At 37.6% G+C, this 18,003-nt stretch overlaps 1 protein-coding gene across 1 annotated transcript in view; it reads right to left on the bottom strand.

Annotated features, from left to right (window-relative positions):
- The window catches only part of PTPRN2 (protein tyrosine phosphatase, receptor type, N polypeptide 2), a 644,397-nt gene that overhangs the window by 417,521 nt on the left and 208,873 nt on the right, over window positions 1-18,003 (bottom strand). The window lies entirely within an intron of this gene.

Raw genomic sequence — 18,003 nt, forward strand, 5'->3', positions numbered from 1 at the left:
GAATCTCATGGAGTTGGAAGGAACCTCTGGAGATCATCTAGTCCAACCCCCCTGCCAAAGCAGGTTCACCTAGAGCAGGTTGCACAGGAATTCGTCCAGGCAGGTTTTGAATGCCTCTAGAGAAGGAGACTCCATCACCTCCCTGGGCAGCCTGTTCCTATGCTCTGCCACCCTCAAAGTTCCTCCTCATGCTTAGGTGGAACTTCTTACATTCAAGTTTGTGCCCATTTCCTCTTGTCCTGTCACTGGGCACCACTAAAAAAAAGACTACCCCATCCTCTTGACACCCACCCTTTAAGTATTTACAAGCATTGATCAGATCCCCCCTCAGTTTTCTCTTCTCTAGACTAAAAAGACCCAAGTCCCTCAGCCTCTCCTTGTAAGAGAGATGCTCCAGGCCCCTAATCATCTTTGATCTTCTCTGTTTTCTCCATGGAACTATGCTTTTAGAACATTAAGGAGCTAGTACTGCAGTGGAAATAAGTACTTCGAGTCTTAGTATAACACATGCGGAGGTCAAATTATGTTATCTTTATACTTAAATGTTGTGACAAAGAACTTTACAACAAGGGGGAAGTGCAACTATGAAGGCAAATTCCAGTGATTACTCATTAATTACATGCACTGCCAATCTCATGGTAATTATACTTGAAATAATGATATAACTCCAAACATAATTGTTACCCAATTTGTAGATTTTAGATGTTACAGTTACACTTTAGTTCATAGAACTTGCCCATGCAATTATCTATAATTATCTAATAACTAAACATCACATAATTGAAGAGAATTTCTGCTTTTATGCCATGCGCAGTAAAATACCACAAAACCCTCAAAGTAATATCGATAAAAGTTCCAGATATCGTTGTCCTGCACGTATCTTCCTGTAAGAAACCACTTAAAGAAAAACCCTCTCTAGCACGAGAAGGAAGGGGATGTATCTGGTTGTCAGAACAAGCCTGGGAAAGGGGATTTCTGGTTCGGTCCCTTTTTCATACACACGTTATAAACTTCATCACCATTTGCACGCAACATTAGATTTTTTGCTATAGACAGTCTCTTGGGATGCAGCTAAAGATCATCAGGCTCAGCAGAACCTAGAACTTGGCCACCTTACTCCTCGGATCCAGCAAAATATTTTAAAAAGGGCAGTATTCTTCAAATTTTTCCACTGTATTGAGTTTGTCTGTTTATTTAGGCTCAGAATTAAAAATGAAGTCTAAATAGGGCGTTTGTCCATTCTGCCAAAGCAGACTGCTCTGAACATGCAGAAGTAAAAATTATTTCAATATTTATTAAATTTTCAGCCTAAGGAGGAGATACATAAAGAAGTCACGTATAAGATTAGACAGACCTATGAAGTAGTGAAACTGTGCTGTTTGGGATTTAGACAAGTTTTAGGAAATAAAGTCCCTGTTTAGGCAAGGTTTATGGGGACTCCATCTCAAACTTCTTTTTTTTTTTTATTTCCATTAATGAAAACAATAATAAACTATCTAGAATCAATGTAAGTATACACAAAGCCTTTAAAAAACAAAAAAGCTCTTTAAAACATCATGGTTCCACTCTGCTTTTGCTCCCTCTTTCTGTTTTTCTTAAATAAAAAGGTTATTTGAGTTTATTGAGGAAATACTTCACCCAAAATCATGTTAGATGTTAATGGCTACAATAAATTACTCCAGACCCTTAGGAGGGGGAAGAATCTCCAAGATGTTTTTAGTTCTGAGTCATCCTTTTCAAATACAAAGTTTAAGTTTTTCAAATGTGCCGTGTAAGTAGATGAATTCAAATCATTCCACAAATCTCAATGTAAGGCTATTCAGAACATGTTCTTATCTGAATACACAAAAATGAATCACTGTGCACCTATGATTGTTTTGGTGTAGTGTTATTAAAATTATTTTAAAATGAAATTTCAAATATATGTATGTGTTCAATTTTACATCTATGTTACCTAGCACTACACATTTGTATTGATTTATAAATTCCTGAAGGAGAAAAAACTAAGATAACATTCCAGTTTAGAAGAATGTGCAACAAAATAGTTGAGCTAAAATACATATATTAAAATCATTAACACGGATATAAACCTACTAATTTATGAATTACGTATCCAAAATCACAACAGGTTCACTTTGAAACTCTAAACCTATACTAGCCCTATCAAAGGCTAAAGATTACACAAATAAACAAACTTTGAAGAAAAATACATGGAATTACACCCAAGATTTCTGTTCAAATAAAAGCAAGAAGCTTTCAGTTGTGGTATCTGTGCACAGACAGGAAATTCATCTCCCCTAATCCTGAGCAATATATATGTCTGCAGACGGAGGGGTTAGTAGTTATGTATGGCTTTATACCTCCACAAAACTATGTTTTTGGAAAAAGAGCATGAGAAACCACTGTAATCTCAGTCCTCATGGCCATCATAATGGTATATCCTTTGTTAACTTTGGTATAATTTCTTTCTCCTGCAGCACTATTTTAACATTTTCCCATAATGTATTTCAAACCAGTACAAGTATATAATCCTAAATACTGCAAAAGACCACAACTCTGGCATTAAAGGAGAGTAAACAGCTGAAAGGAAACTAGAATACTGTTATAGAGCTTAAGAAACAGGAGTTAAGGGAATATGCCTTCTCAAATTCATCTCCTAGCAATTTTAACTCAGATAAGAGAACAAGACACGAATGAGAAATGCATATCTTAACTAATTCAAAAAGCCCCTTGTCAATATGTTAATATTGCTGTTTCTTATGCAACTATCTCTGGAACTGTGATGTGTCCAAATCTAACCTCGTGCCAATCATTTTCCAGTATTGTTTTGGTTTCAAAAAAAATCTCTCCCCCACACTGAGCTCAATAAAACAGCACATTCAAGAACCATAATGCCACGCTGACAGCTGCAATCAGAATTAAGGTTGAGAAGGAGCATATGACGCCGTACGGTGATTTCCTGTTCTCTTTGTCTCTGCCGTCACACCTCGCACCAGCTCCTGCCTCACCACCCAATTACTTCAATTTGTCTCCACTGGCTGAGCAGGATCACAGCCGTGCTCTTGTACACGCATTACTTCCATGTCACTAAGAGGGAGCGGGACGGGCAGGCACCCAAGCCCTGATTAACCATCCCCCCTGCTGCAGGTCTGCCCAGGATCTGCGTATCCCAACCACGAATTCCCACAGATGGACAACGCCAAGAGAGAAGGAGTCTGGCAGGCACTGAAGGGACGCAAATATGATTGCAACAACAGCAGTAGCAGCAGATATAAAATTGCTCTCAGCTGAAGAGCACTGATGGTGGGGAGTCCCCACGAAAAGAAGTCATTGGTATAAATTTTACCTACAAAAAGTAGCAGTTTTCATTCATGTTGGAGCCAAAGGTTTAATTCTTATTATTTTATAATTGAAATTCCATAATCTAAAGGTCTGTGAAAAGGGAATGCTAGTGTAGAGACAGTTAAGACAAGACATCAATACCTTTAGTAAACCAAGTCTCCACACCAAAACCAACAGAGATGTTCCAGGTACGATCTGGTCTTTTCTTATTATCACCAGGTATCTCCCTGGATCTTTTCTTCCCACAGCACAATTAATTATTATTATTATTACCCAAAATTACAAAAATAATAATGAAATTATTATTTTCTAGGTCTCCATTATGTTCAACATTTATCATTAATTCTGTCAACAGAATATGTCTGAGAATTATATTATAAATTTAAATAGAATCAAAAGCAAGCAGTGTAAATAGTGAAGAAAACAGTTTTCACAGATTCACACTGGTGAAGAAAACATTAACTTCTGCCTCCAAAAGTAAAGTCAAAGTTGTTTTCAAATTTATCATATAATTTCATTTTAGACCTGCTTAATTGGCTTTCCTGCTATACCAATTACACAGAATTATTGAAAATAATAAAAATTTAAATATGTGTTTTCTTCTCTCAGCTCTTCAGTTTTTCTAAATAATGGCATTCTTTCCTGTGGTTTTGACTCTATTTTTCATCTTGGAGAAACTTGATGCCTCTCCAAATATGCCTGACCGTATCTTTAATACATGTAATTATATTAGCAACTGTTGAAAACATTCATCTGCTCCTTCTCTGTCTTGACTTACTCTAGTTCAGAATTGTTCATACAAATAATCATCACCCCCTCTGAAGGTCCAGGCAAGAAAAACAACATCTTTTTAACTTTGCAAAGGCGTTCTGGTGTAAATCAGCAAAGTCCAATTTAAGTCTTTCAAAGCAACCACACTTCTCCCCCCGTGAAGGTTTGGCTGCGCAAATCTTCCTGCTCCTATTCCCAACCCTTTTCCCTGACCAGCCCAGCTGAGGCTGCGTGGGGCTCTGCAGGCAAGTCCAGCAGAACCTGTGTCTGGCAGATAACACCACAAGACTCCTCCAGCTCTTGTTCCAGTTAAAATCCAAAATGATTAGTTTTGCATCAATATATTGGCAACAAAATTATTTTTACACACCAAGTCCATTCAAAACGAGATTATTATAAATTGGCAGAAACCTATATACTAAAACCTGATCCTTCTTTGTCAGAAAAATCACTGTATAAAGGCCAAAAAACCTCAGAGGTATTCAGACTGGAAGCCAGAACATGTTACTAGTTTTGAGTTGTGACATTATTTTTTTCCTCAGTTTTTGGTAACGTTATCCATTTTGTCCCTACACGGTGTATGATAAAATAGTTTTTTCTCTGAGCTACCTTCAAATGCTACCTCATTTCATCTAGGAAACTCTCAGTTGTAGAGCTCAGAGACTTTCATCCCCCATGCCATGTGTTGCAAATTGTTAATGCCTACTTTAGCTGTCAGAACGTCTGCAGAATTGGGAATGATTGGCTTTCTTCCCTATTTTCACAACAGACAGGTCAACATATAGACATGCCTTTCTACAGGCTGCCTTTCCACATTCTCTAGAGGAGCTGCACTTGTTCTCATCCCAGACCTCCATTTCCTGAGCTCAAGGACATACCCAATAATGTTCACATATTTCAGTACTGGCTAAGTCAAAATTGCAGCTTTAATGCTGAGGTTGCTGTGCATATAAAAAAAATCATTCTTCCAATTGCTATCTATTCTTCCTAAGAATGCAGCCAAAAGAAAAAATCCCTATGTCTCCTGTCACAGTACAACAAAACCAGAACTTCTTCTGAAAGCAGTTTTGCACGTGGAATAGCAGGTTAATGGCAAAGAGAAATTAAACCCACCTCTGCACAGTTAAGCTCACTACCAACTTTTCCTGTAAATTAGTGCACCACAACATTTTAGTTCCTGTGTATCTTTGGCTTGGAATTTTCATTTGCTCTGAAAAAAGGGGCTAAAGATGGTTTCCACAAAATTGGAATAAAATTTGACAAGACAGTTTTGAACTACATTTCAAACGTACTCTAATTATTTATTTTTTTCCTCTGGTCAAACATTGGATTGTCTTCTAGAGGAAAAGAAAGCCTGGTACAGGCTGTATTTGAAGAAATGACTGGAAGTTATAAGCGGTCATCACCCCTTTCGTTCAATCCATTTTTCAGTGGTCATCCTCTCCTGGAAGGCCTCAGGACCATTTGTTTTTTCCTTCCCTTTTCCACTGCATTCCCTGGCAGCAGCACTGAGTACCGGATTTACATCGGTGAGTTTGTTGCCCTCTTTTGAAGATTCTGATAGAATCTTCTCTGTAATATGCAAGAATTTCAGTCACTGAGTTCAGCAGCAATTCACTAACACTCGCAGGTGATTCCATTCAAATGAGCAGATGAAAGGGCTGCCTAAGGATTATGGTTTCAAATTTTCATATATTGTTTTATTATACATAAAAGTGATAATGTCCCTAGAATTAAATTACCAGCATGATCTTCTTACAGCCCTGATTTTAATTTACCCTAAGAAACTATCCCAGAAGGTGCAGGGAAGGCTTTTCTCTTCAGTTTTTTTGGAATTTCTATTATTTGAAAAAGCCAAATGAGTGCTTCATTTGCCAAGGAGATTATAAAATACTCTCACAGGACACAGTATGCAATGTTTCCTTACCTTTATTTCAGCTCTTGTAGACAGCTACAAATAATTGGTTTATACAAGAGAAAGTTTCTAAGCGTTACCTAAGATTTTTCTGCCATTGGAGCTGATAGTAATAAAAGAATAATATGATAATGCAAAATACATCACCTAACTTCCAATTAGAATAGGCTACTTTCCAAAGGCTAGAACAGAAGGGATACATGAAAAAGACTTCCCAAATCCAAATTCACCACGTCATATAATACTTTTCATAAATTGATGACCCTCAACCATGAAAGCAGATGGTTCCACTCACAGAAATGCTTTTTAGGAAGGAAGATACGCCAAAGGGGGCTTCTTGCACGGTTACAACTCTATACTAATGTTCAACCCTAATTTGACTCATGGTCAGTTACATCTTTAACTTGAATGGTTCTCTGTGGTGTCTAGGCTGTGACATATTTATAAAAAACCAACCTAATCTAGTATATGGTGAGTAAAGGTGCACCTTCTATTCTTCCATTTCCTTCTGCCCCTGGACTATGCACAGACACGTCCTCAGTGCTGTCAGCTCAAGGAGTTTTCATGAACACAAGGAAATATTCACATGCACCCAAAATAGTGATACTAAAATAAAGATGAGACTGCTTTGCTTGTTTCACCGAGCTTTGAACCCACCTGCCTTAGCTGAAAATCACATCAAAGTGCATGGGACTATTCCAGATTTAACCCCAAAAGCCTGACATTAGTTCTACACTGGAAACCATGTCTCTTTACTACATTAATCCTCTGCTATCTCCTTTTAGAATAAGAAGTAGCGATCTTTGGTTTTCTCTCTCAAAATATCTTTCATTTTTCTATTCCCTTCTCCTTGCCTTTCTGTCTTATTATTCCTTTCTGAGATGTCTTACACCACTCTAAACTTTCATTCATTCATCTCATAATGTAGGATCTCTTTAGTATGCAGAAACTGGTTGTAATGCTAGACTGTACAATGCTAAGAATGGAGATATTGTCCAAATAGTAGTTAACAATGCATATAAAATCAGCAGGTCTTCCTTCTCCTTTTATTTTATCCATTTCATTTCATGCTAACAGTAGGATGACAGCCTTATTGTCAAGAAAAATATAGTTCCTGGGAAAGGACTTTTGAAGTGCCTTCAGTCTGGGAATTAAAACATCACCTGTAACAAGGTAGAATTGGTCAGAAACGTCCTGGCACTTAAATAAGTACAGAAAATTAAGTGGATATACAGCTTACACTTATTCTAGGAAATTCATCTCAGATCTACAATTCTTCCTGTATTTCAAATGCTTACGAGTAGAACTGTTCTTTCAGCTCCGCACAGTGGCTCTCACCCCCATTTTATGTAACTGCTGAACTCCCATTGATGTTTGTGAAAAATCAATTTTTGGCTGTCAGAGAAGTGCTTTCAATTGCACATGCAGAGCCAATATACTGGAGAGCCGAACCGGGCAGCACAGCAAAGGCTGCAGATGCAAATGCGCATCCACGCTTGGATCCCAACACGTCTTTAAGACAGATGTACAGACCACTGGATGGGCACCACGGAGAGACAGTTAGAGTGAGTCAGAGCAAAGGCTTCTGCAGGATATTCACAGTATATCGCACAGGGAAACCCTACATACTTGAAACACCTTCTCTAGCAAAGGTCGCTCTGTTCTGCATTAAGAAAAATGTTAATTAAAGCAGAAAAAAAAAGTAATTTTTTTTTTATTTTAAATGATATGCAGAAAGTCCATATATAGTTTGTATGCGACCATATCCTCCATTTTCCACTTTTGAGCCACTTTTCTTGGACTGTAAATTCCTCCAGGAAGAGGTCATGTAATGCATGCATTTTTACAGTCTCTTTCTCCAGCAATAACAACACCACTAATTGTTATTGTTGTTATTATTATTAATAACATCACAGCAGTTGCAGAAGCCAGCACTCCCTTAGGAACCTTGTAAGGATCTTGGTGTCTGGAAGCCAAGATTTTTCCAGAGAAGCACGTTAGCCAAGCCAGCTTGCCTGGAGCAAAGATGAACAATCTGCAGGTCACACTGCTCCCCCAAAAACCTGATTAGTGCTCCTTGGGTTTCATTTTGAATTCACTTCGCGTGCAGAAAATACACACTGTGAATTTGTGCAACCATGAAAGGCAACAGAGCATTTTCAGCTGGAGGAGTATTTGAATTATCTTTTTTTTCTATTCTCTTGTGTGCCTAAACTTTTTTGGGTTTTGACCTTCCAACAATTGCAACAGAGGATGCAATGCACTTTAGTGTACATTGCATGACAGTATTTTTTTCATTTAAGCATTTTTAATCTTTGCATCTCAGGGCTCTGATTATAATTAATAAATTACTTTACCACTTGTCAGCTAAGGTACAGTGTCTGCCTATATAGCTGGTGTCCATGGGTAAAAATGAGATTATTCCATGTATTTTTAGCCAAAAATGAAAAGGATTTAGCAAGAGAAGCTGTGACTGACACCATTTCCTACCCAGTGTCCATTTTCACAGAATCACAGAATCACAGAATCACAGAATTGTGGTGGTTGGAAGGGACCTCAGAGATCATCGAGTCCAACCACAAAAAAAAAAAAAAACAAAAAAACAAAACAAAACAACAAAAAACCACCACACCACCCACCACCACACCACCTAAACACACAACAACAACCAAACCAAAAATCCATCACCCACCCACTCAGCAGCCCACGACAAACCAATAATCTTGGGCACTAGAGCATGCCCTGAAGAACCATGTCTACACGTTTCTTAAATACCTCCAGGGATGGTGACTCCACCACGTCCCTGGGCAGCCCATTCCAATGCCTGACAACCCTTTCAGTAAAGAAATGTTTCCTAATATCCAACCTGAACTTCCCCTGGCGCAACTTGAAGCCATTACCCCTTGTCCTATAAGGTACAGTGTCTGCCTATATAGCTGGTGTCCATGGGTAAAAATGAGATTATTCCATGTATTTTTAGCCAAAAATGAAAAGGATTTAGCAAGAGAAGCTGTGACTGACACCATTTCCTACCCAGTGTCCATTTTCCCTCCCTTGTTTCATGGATTTAATACCTCAGTTAATACCTGAGCTTTAATAATATTTTTGAACAATTCATGTAATGCCAATTCACAGATTCACATGGATGCTTTGTCAGCTGTGTGCACTCTGAGTTCTAATTCTTTCTAGCTGTTTTACTGCCTTCTGGGGTTGGTCTCTCTGAATACTTAAAATATGCCATGCCATGAGATGTGATTCAATTTTACCACAATATATTGCAATGTTACTAAAAGCCAGATTTTTTTTTAAATCTCAGAATTAGTTTTTTGCAAGATTGTCAATGAATTAAAATATTTAAACTGGAAACAATGGAACAATCAGATATGAACTGCAGGCTCCTAAAATTTGAGTCTTTGTGCACACAGTTCCAGCTGATGTCCATTCGCTACGCATCACTTCATAAAAAAGCTCCATTCTTTTTTTTGTTCATAACCACTAATAGATGCTAGGTTTAAATGTCATTTTCTGAAAACTGTGACATCAACAAAATATCTCAAAACATTCCATGATGACATAACACTGAAATAAAACATTCAGTGGGAATATAAAATTCATATCATTCTTGGGATCAATTTTTACCTTTGCATTTCCTCCACCAGGAGCAACTGCAATGTGTCCTTAACTAAGTGGCAGGTAAATGCTTAACTTCAGTGAATATCTACTATTTAAGGGCTAGCATCTAATATTGAGGAAGAGAATGTATTTTCAAAAATACCATTCATTCCAGAAATGTGTCCATCAGCAGTTTGGAATGGCGTACAAAGCAGCAAACCTCCTTTAGAGAGAACACTGAAGTGAACCAGCAGTAATGTTAAAGCATTTCAAAAACATTGGTGGTGTAGCTCATATTTCTCTCTTTCACTTCGTATCATTACAGAAGATAAGTCTTCTGATCAGTGGCTGCCAGCTTTAAGAAATAGTGATATATTTCTAGATAATCGACTGCTACCTATTACCATACTTTTGATGTGGTGGAACATTCATGTGCCTTATTTTCCACTTCCTCAGGGTATCCTGGTTAAATGTCATATGCATTTTTCTCCCATGTTAAAAAAACAAAACCTGCACGTTAATTCTTTCTAAGAGAGGCATAAATGTAATAAGAAGGGAACATTGATTATTTTATTCGTCTATAAACTACTCCAATAGAGATATAAACAATCCTGGAAAACGTAAAGCAGCCTTAATTATCAGCAGTGGTAACACCTCTGTTTATAACACCCCTCTGTTTATAAACACCCCTCTGTTTATAACAGTCATGATAGATGAAACCTGCAGCAATCAATCTGATTGCTCTGATAGCAGTTTAAGCTAATTCACACCAAAAGACATGTTAAAAAGCCAGATTATCACACGTATTTTACAAGTATATTGTTATTTAATGTAAGATCTCTGTTTCATTGCCCAGATTTCTGCTCCTTATCAATTAAATTATCAGTGAATGTCCCTGTAATTGTACCCGAGAGCTGAGGTGTCCAAGAGCTTCATATGCTCCTCCTTCCTAATATATAAATGAAAACACAAAGAATTGCTATTTTCTCACTTCAAAATGCTCCTGGTTCAGATCTCCAAATCTGTAGCACAGTAAGGCAATCTACCAAGAAAATGTTTCCTGTCATGGCCTCAAAAGGCACAAATTTTGGAAAGACCAATGAGTGAATAAACTGTTGAAAATGTTCTGCTTCACCCATTTACATGCTAAAAATCTGGCCTTCATCTGGCAGGCCCCATTCACAGTACCTCACACAATGTTAGCACTCTCAAACAGAAAAAAATATTCTCTTTTTTCTAGAGAGACAATCATATTTTACACTTTAGGGTTATTTGTTGCAAGGAGCAACCTAGAACCTGGGATTGACTTGTTCTATTTACTACAACAAATTAAACAGAAACATGGGGCATTGCAAAGTCAACGACATATTAATTTGCTATTCCTACTCATCATTGACTTCAATGTCTATATACAAGGTAAACTCTATTTATAGATATAGATTTCACTTTACTTACATCATATGACATACGAAAGAAAATATTTCTCTTTATCTATTACTTCTTAACTAAATGCGAAAGGTTCAAATGTAAAAACAGAAGTCTTTCCTGACAGCCACATAAGACTGCAGTTTTGTACATTACATTATATTTAGCAGTTGGTCAGGTTTGATTTGTTTCACTATACACAGTACCAAGGTATGCCCTTGAATATTTACTATTTTTAAAAGCTAAATGTAGTCAATGCTTCTCAGAAAGATAAATTTTGATCATCCTATTTGCTTGAAAGTATATTAAAATTGGTCAAGATTTCCAAGGTTATAGTAAAGGTACTCCCACGCCACATTGATATCTCATCAATAAAACTTTCTCTCCATCATTACTGGTGAGGTTTAGCCAGTTGCCCAGCACAGCTTTTGCCCTGATTCTTTGTGTGGGAATTTGCAGGACATGGTTGGATGAACGGGTACAAGAAAACGCTCCTGAACGGGAACTCATGTAACTATTGTACTGACAAAGCCAAAATAGACGGTTTCCCACTCTCCCCACACTACCTGGCTTTGCATTGCTAACAGGAATAGGAAGCAGTATGCAATTTTTTTTTTTACTCCTGCTATCATTCACATTAATGCCACGTTACACAAATCTGGTAGTCCAAATGAGGATCCTAATGGTTGTAAAACCTATTTACTTTTAGTGTAAGTTCTTCAAAGGACACCTGAGCACAGAAAAGCACTTTTGCTAAAACAGAAATAGAGCCTACGAAAGAATAGCTTCGAGTCAGGTATTATGATTCAGTTACCCCTAGCTATTATACCAAACACCTTCATGCATACAGCCTAGATATATCGCTTTGCCTATTATTCTTCGCATTATTTTTGTTAGCCAGGGAAAGTTTCCCTGACATAGTTTTGACAATTGCACAATTAATTTGTCTTCATTTCATTGTGTCCTTCATAACACTATGTAGGCAACAGATGTCAAGTCTTTCCAAGTGGAATGAAGCAGAAGTGAACTCACATCCCTAATAAATTGTTTATTGAATATTTATTTTTACTTGGATGACAAAGTGCTAGTGAATCCACTGGTGGTAAACCCCATGGTTACATGCTACAGCACAACATTTATTGAAGCAGCTATTCTTGCCAAATCTATATTGCATTTATAAATCTTCAAAACAAGCCTTGGTAAATGTCACTTCTTAAATGCTCAGCAGAATCAACGACAAGTGATGCTGCCTTTGCCCTTGAAGAATTCATGTGTTTGGATCCAAGTCCAAATTCTAAAAACCTGTTCAGAAACACAGGCAGGGTAAACACACATGCAATGTACCAGAAGCATTGAAGAAAGAAATGAAAAGTTACTCTAAATGCAAAAGTTAAATTCAAACAGGAAAGCTTGCCTACTGTTTTCCTAGGCTTTCACAGTAGGCTTTGTCAAATATGCTGCTACAAAGCCCATTAGCTTACTTCCATCCTGCATTGAAATGTTTTTCAGTGATCTTCCATATGCTACCCAAAAGCAATCAGTTGCTTTTGACATGTTTTTAGTATTACATTGAGCACCTTTTGAAACGAATATCAATAAAAATATGGAGTTGTGATACGTAATTCTATCTAAAGAAATTTTAAAACTACTCTGGAATACCATCAGTCAGCATCATGTGCTATGTATTTATTTGTGTTTCCTATGTATGTATTCTTCATTTACTGAACAATAATTCTAATCTTTTATTATATCTTCAAGTTCAAAAAGAAATGAAATAGAAAAACTGAGCAGCACAGTAAACAATTTCATATCTCCTCTAATGTCTTGGACGCCGCCAGTGGATTCTACACTGGAACGGTCTGCTCGGTGTCAGTGGGATGCCCATCTCCAAAGAGCAGAGATGCTCTGCTAAGCAGCACAGTCCAGATTTGCTGCCATGCCTGACGTGACACAACCCAAATGCTTTTCCAAGGAAAGCATTGCAACATCCTCGTTTTCTAGCTGGTTTTGTAACAGCTGTGGTTTAAAGGAGTGCAGGGTAGTCTAGTCAGGGCTCTGAATTGCACAGCAAGTAGTATTTTTCAAGAGCATGTCAACTGGCTTAGTATAATGATGTGTTTCTATGGCAGAGCTGCAGCTATATCATCTTTTTGCCCATGGTGGATTTCTCAGAGTTAGTGGAATTTCCTCAAGGGGAAATGCTGTCAGCACAGTGCAAGGAAAGAGAGAAGATAAAGAGAATTCAGGGAGATCCAGCAACAGAGAGCCCCTCTCCTTCAGAGTTACAATCCCCACAGCACCTTGTGCCTTCCCAGTCACAGAGTCAGAAACACTGCAGCCCTTACTCACTCCTTTTATAAGGATCTTTTCTTCAGGGGAGAAACTGGAAGTGCATTTCTCCTGACTTGACCCACACCTATCTTCAGTGCACCTCCCTCACTAACCAGAACCAACATTTCTTTTCTTTTTAGCAAAACCTACCCTTGTTTCACTTCCAAACGGCACTGAACATGTTAATTAAACAGAAAATAGTTGGCAGAGCTTCTCACAGAGATGACATTTTAATGGTAGATGAAATCTTGGGGCGATATTCATTGATAAAATATAAATGGAAATGGAAAAAAACATTGATTCAAATCAAGACCTCCTGTTTATTGCTTGAAGAAGTCATCACAGTGAAAAAAACCAACAAACCAGTCTCCATCTATTGACGGCTGCCAGGCTGCTAATTGCCTCAGAATAGAAAACTGGCTTTGAAATGGGAATAGTTCAAAAGCAAACAAAAAACCACAGCCTAGATGGTGATGATGAGCAAAAAATGACTTCTCAAGCACACATCCAGGAAAACAGAGAACAAAAATATTATGAGATAATTTGTTACTTTTTATTTCTGTGTTAAGCAAAATATATGCACCAAAAAGTAAGAAAAATGTGGTTCTAATCCTTTCCCACTCTTTGTAGTACTATTTGATAGACACACAGGTGGGAATGAATCACCTATGTCAGCAATTTTACTCTATTTAGTAAAATCCCTTGGGACAGTACGCTGCAGTTGGGGTGAAGAAGTTTATCATGCTCTATGAGACTTTAGAAAATGTGATTATCTATTTAGTAAAATCCCTTGGGACAGTAGGCTGCAGTTGGGTGAAGAAGTTTATCGTGCTCTATGAGACTTTAGAAAATGTGATTATTGCATTACTATATTGTTTTATTCTAAGCAAAAGATAAACCCACTTCTCTTACAATTTAGGTTTGGGGTTGATGTCTACATGCAGTGATTTGTAGAGCTTATAAAAAATGCTTAATTAAGCACATACCACCTCTTTTTCTCTAATTCCTGTATTCTTTGCTAAATAGTTATTTTTAATGCAACAATAGCTGGATAATTTGGATCTTTGCAGAAGAGGTGGGTTACATGGCAGCCACTAAATATTGGTAAAAGCATCACAGATTGTATGAAGCTTCCAAAGATGTAATGCAGAGTCTTTCATTTCATCTGCCAAACCTGAAGATATCTCAATTGATAAAAGGAGAGATTTAAGTCCCCCTGTTTGAAAACCCACAAAAGCCAGGTGTCAAGAGGCTGGAAAGATGTATTTTCACTAACTGTCTTTGGCTACATGATGAGGAAATGAAAACCTGTTGGAAGCAACAAAAGCTTCCTTGTATGTATCTTCTCAGTCTTTGTGGCTCTAATCCCGTAGAACTATAACTGATAGCCTTGATTTGGAATAATTTGGGGGAATTTCTAATGTTTCCTAAGTGCAACTAAATAAGGGGTTAGAATAAGGCTTGAGGGAATAAATGCAACCTGTTTGTGGTATGGGTTGCAATGAAATCTAAATAAGATACAATTTCCTATTACCTAAGAGTATGTTCAGTCATCTCATATTCACTTTCCTCCTTGTATCTCCCTACAAAATGTTTAGGATTGTATGACAGAGATGAAGTATGACAGGTTCCTAATCTGCAAAACAATTGAAAAATGTTATTTTTTGCAGAGGCAATCCCACATTTATCTGCTGCCTGATTTAGAGTTTCCATCTGGACAGTTGGCAGTCACTCACTACAGTTCAGACTACCTTGAAATGTAGCACAGAGGCTTTGGCAAACTCTGATTTAGATACTTGGTAAGAGAAGAACAGGTTCTCACTAAAATCACTTCCATTTTCAGACATATCCAGCAAATGAACAGTAGTTACGTTTCCATTCCTCCAAAAGCAGAAAGGTAGAAAACCACTTGAAAGCTGAAATCATCATCGTGAGAAGTTTGTTGCACTCTGAATCTCTAAATATAGCTTGAAATAGACCTGACAGGTTTAGTCCATTCATTTGTCCTATATCCCTTCTCCATCTAGACACAGATATAATTAAAGGAAAAATAAAAATAAAAATCTGTGTAATGAAGAGGAAAAAGCCAGTATTTCCAAGCACCATTATTTCATTAGGGACATTCTCTGAACATCACTGAACATTCACTGCATTACATAAAAAAAATGGAAGTGCAGTCGCCTTCTCCTCTTCCTCTTTCTGTTACCATGTTGTTAATTCCAACTGCGAAGCCACTGACCCTTGAAATTATTTTCACATGCCTGGAAAACACATGTGGTTTTTCCTTACCTTTATCTTTCTAGAAACGTTCTTTCAAAATTCTTTGTGCCCCCTGGAAAATATTAATTCACACAGGATTCTGTTAACAAATATCAAAACTTAGCCTTAGTTTTAGCCTTAGAGACTTAAACCTCTAATGAGGGAATTCAGAGTTCAGCTTGCATTATTCCTCGCTAGTAACATAAAAACAGGTTCAGCATGTGTAACACTGCTGCAGCTTAAGCACAGCAAGACATACCCTGAACTTTCAAATCCCTGCTTCTTATTTGTACAAGCCAGGCTATGAAAACAGACACTTCTAATGAATTCACTGAGAAATCCTTACTAGAAGTAAAAACAGCAGACTTAAAGCTATAATATTTAAAGCAACTGCAAAATTGTGCTTTCATCAGGAAAGGAACAAAAGCCGTGTTAGTTTTGAAGCTTACATTTATATTCAGCATAATAATTCAAAGTATCATTGCCTGCCACTATTAGGAGACAGAGGTCAAATATGGCAAGTTAAAAAAAAAAATTACATTCACAAGCTATACAAAAGAGAAAATAGGCTCAAATTGTATGAAGTGCAGTGACATTATTTAAATGTCTTTGTTAATCAGGGTCCTGACATAAGAGATGGTGCTGAGAAGAATTTGCTCTTCAGACTCTTCTCAGCATGGGTCAAATCTGCTTAATATTCCAAACGCTGAGTCTAGCTGAACCGCGTTACCCCTTTATGATCTCTCATCTATTTTTTTTCTCCTTTGAATTCAAGATGCACTGGTATTTTCAGTTTTCATCACTGCTAAAGGGCAGGGAAGCTATAGTATAAACAGTGAAGTTCCTTTCAAGCCTTGTTTATAATGATTTATACATTATACAGCTGTTAGACCTGCAGAAATTTTTCAGAAAGACAGAGCACAAAAAAAAGAAGTTTGAGAATGTCTACTTTTAGCCTTACGTATTTTTTCCAGTTGCTCAATGAGAGACAAAAAAATAGGACTATCTGCTGATTCATACATGAGAAAATAAGAGCAGCCTAATTTCCAGCCCATATAGCCACAATGGTGTGAAGCTCATGCAAAGCAAAGAACAGTAAGGACCACAAAACATTTAATGTAGAGATGATGATGCTTATTTATCTGCACCAACATCCCATTCGAAGCATGCCCATGAGGACTACACAGGACGTTTCAGATGGTAAATTGTCACTCTTTCATGGACGAGTAAAAGATAAATAAAAAGACCAAAGTTGCGTGGGTTGTAAATCTTAGCCTGTACATTGGTCTCTCCATTTTCCATTGCTGTTTGTGGAGAGCAAAAAGGATTCCTTAAAACAAAAGTTCTCTCTGGCGTCCTGTTAGCACCATGCTGTAGAGGATGTGCTGTGCAATCACAGCAAGATCAACTTGCTTTCCTTTATCCTTCCTTCTTCCCCCAGTACTCATGTAGTTGCCCCAGCCATCCACAAGCTTAATTAATCCCTGCCAACTGCTTTCCCATCACCCCGACTTTCTACCTGAGGGTTCTGGAGGCTACTTTTTGTGTCCCTGACAAAATACTCAATCCATAAATGACTTCTCCCATTTCAACGAAGATATACAGCTCGATGAGAGGACATGAAAAGGCAGCTGGCCAGTTTATTTTGATTTATTGGAAACATTATGGTATTGCCCAAAGGCCTTGATCAGAGTGCAGTTGTGCTCAGAGCTGTTCCACCATGTCTGCAGCAGTGCCAAGCAGTAAGATAGATGAGGTTGCTCCAGACAAGATGAGATCTAGCCCACTTGAGGACAACTGTTTTTGAAGTGGGGATTTAGCAAGGGCATACTACTGTAAAGACCAATTGTACAGTTGTGGAAGATTCTGATAGCCTGATGTAGCTGAAAGATTTGAGAAACTGCAATGACACAAATCAGACCACCTGACACGACTCCCTTTCTGACATTCAGATAAATGCAATACATTTTCATGCTACTGACCAGCATTGGTTAAAAGAGATTTTTCAAAATGTTCCCATTTGGAATCAAAACCAATCAAGTCCTAACTACTCATTTCACAGAATGTCATATCCTGTATTTACACTTAATGGTTATTTTTTTTTTAAATTGCAGATAGACTGGGGAATGCCCCATTGAATTCAGAAGGGACAAAGCTACCGAATTCAGCTTTGAGACAAGTCTTCACCAAGCTGGTGTATGTCACAAGGCTTTTAATGCATTATGCTGAAGTAGGGTGGTGTACTAATCAGATAGGTAGAGTTATAGTGCAGAATATTTTCTATATTTTCAATGGATTTAGTATATATTTCATTATTTCTTGTCCATGGCTCTGATCCCTCTACATTC

The sequence above is a fragment of the Calidris pugnax genome, unplaced genomic scaffold, assembly GCF_001431845.1.
Source record: "Calidris pugnax isolate Ruff unplaced genomic scaffold, ASM143184v1 scaffold54, whole genome shotgun sequence".
In the NCBI taxonomy this organism is placed as follows: domain Eukaryota; kingdom Metazoa; phylum Chordata; class Aves; order Charadriiformes; family Scolopacidae; genus Calidris; species Calidris pugnax.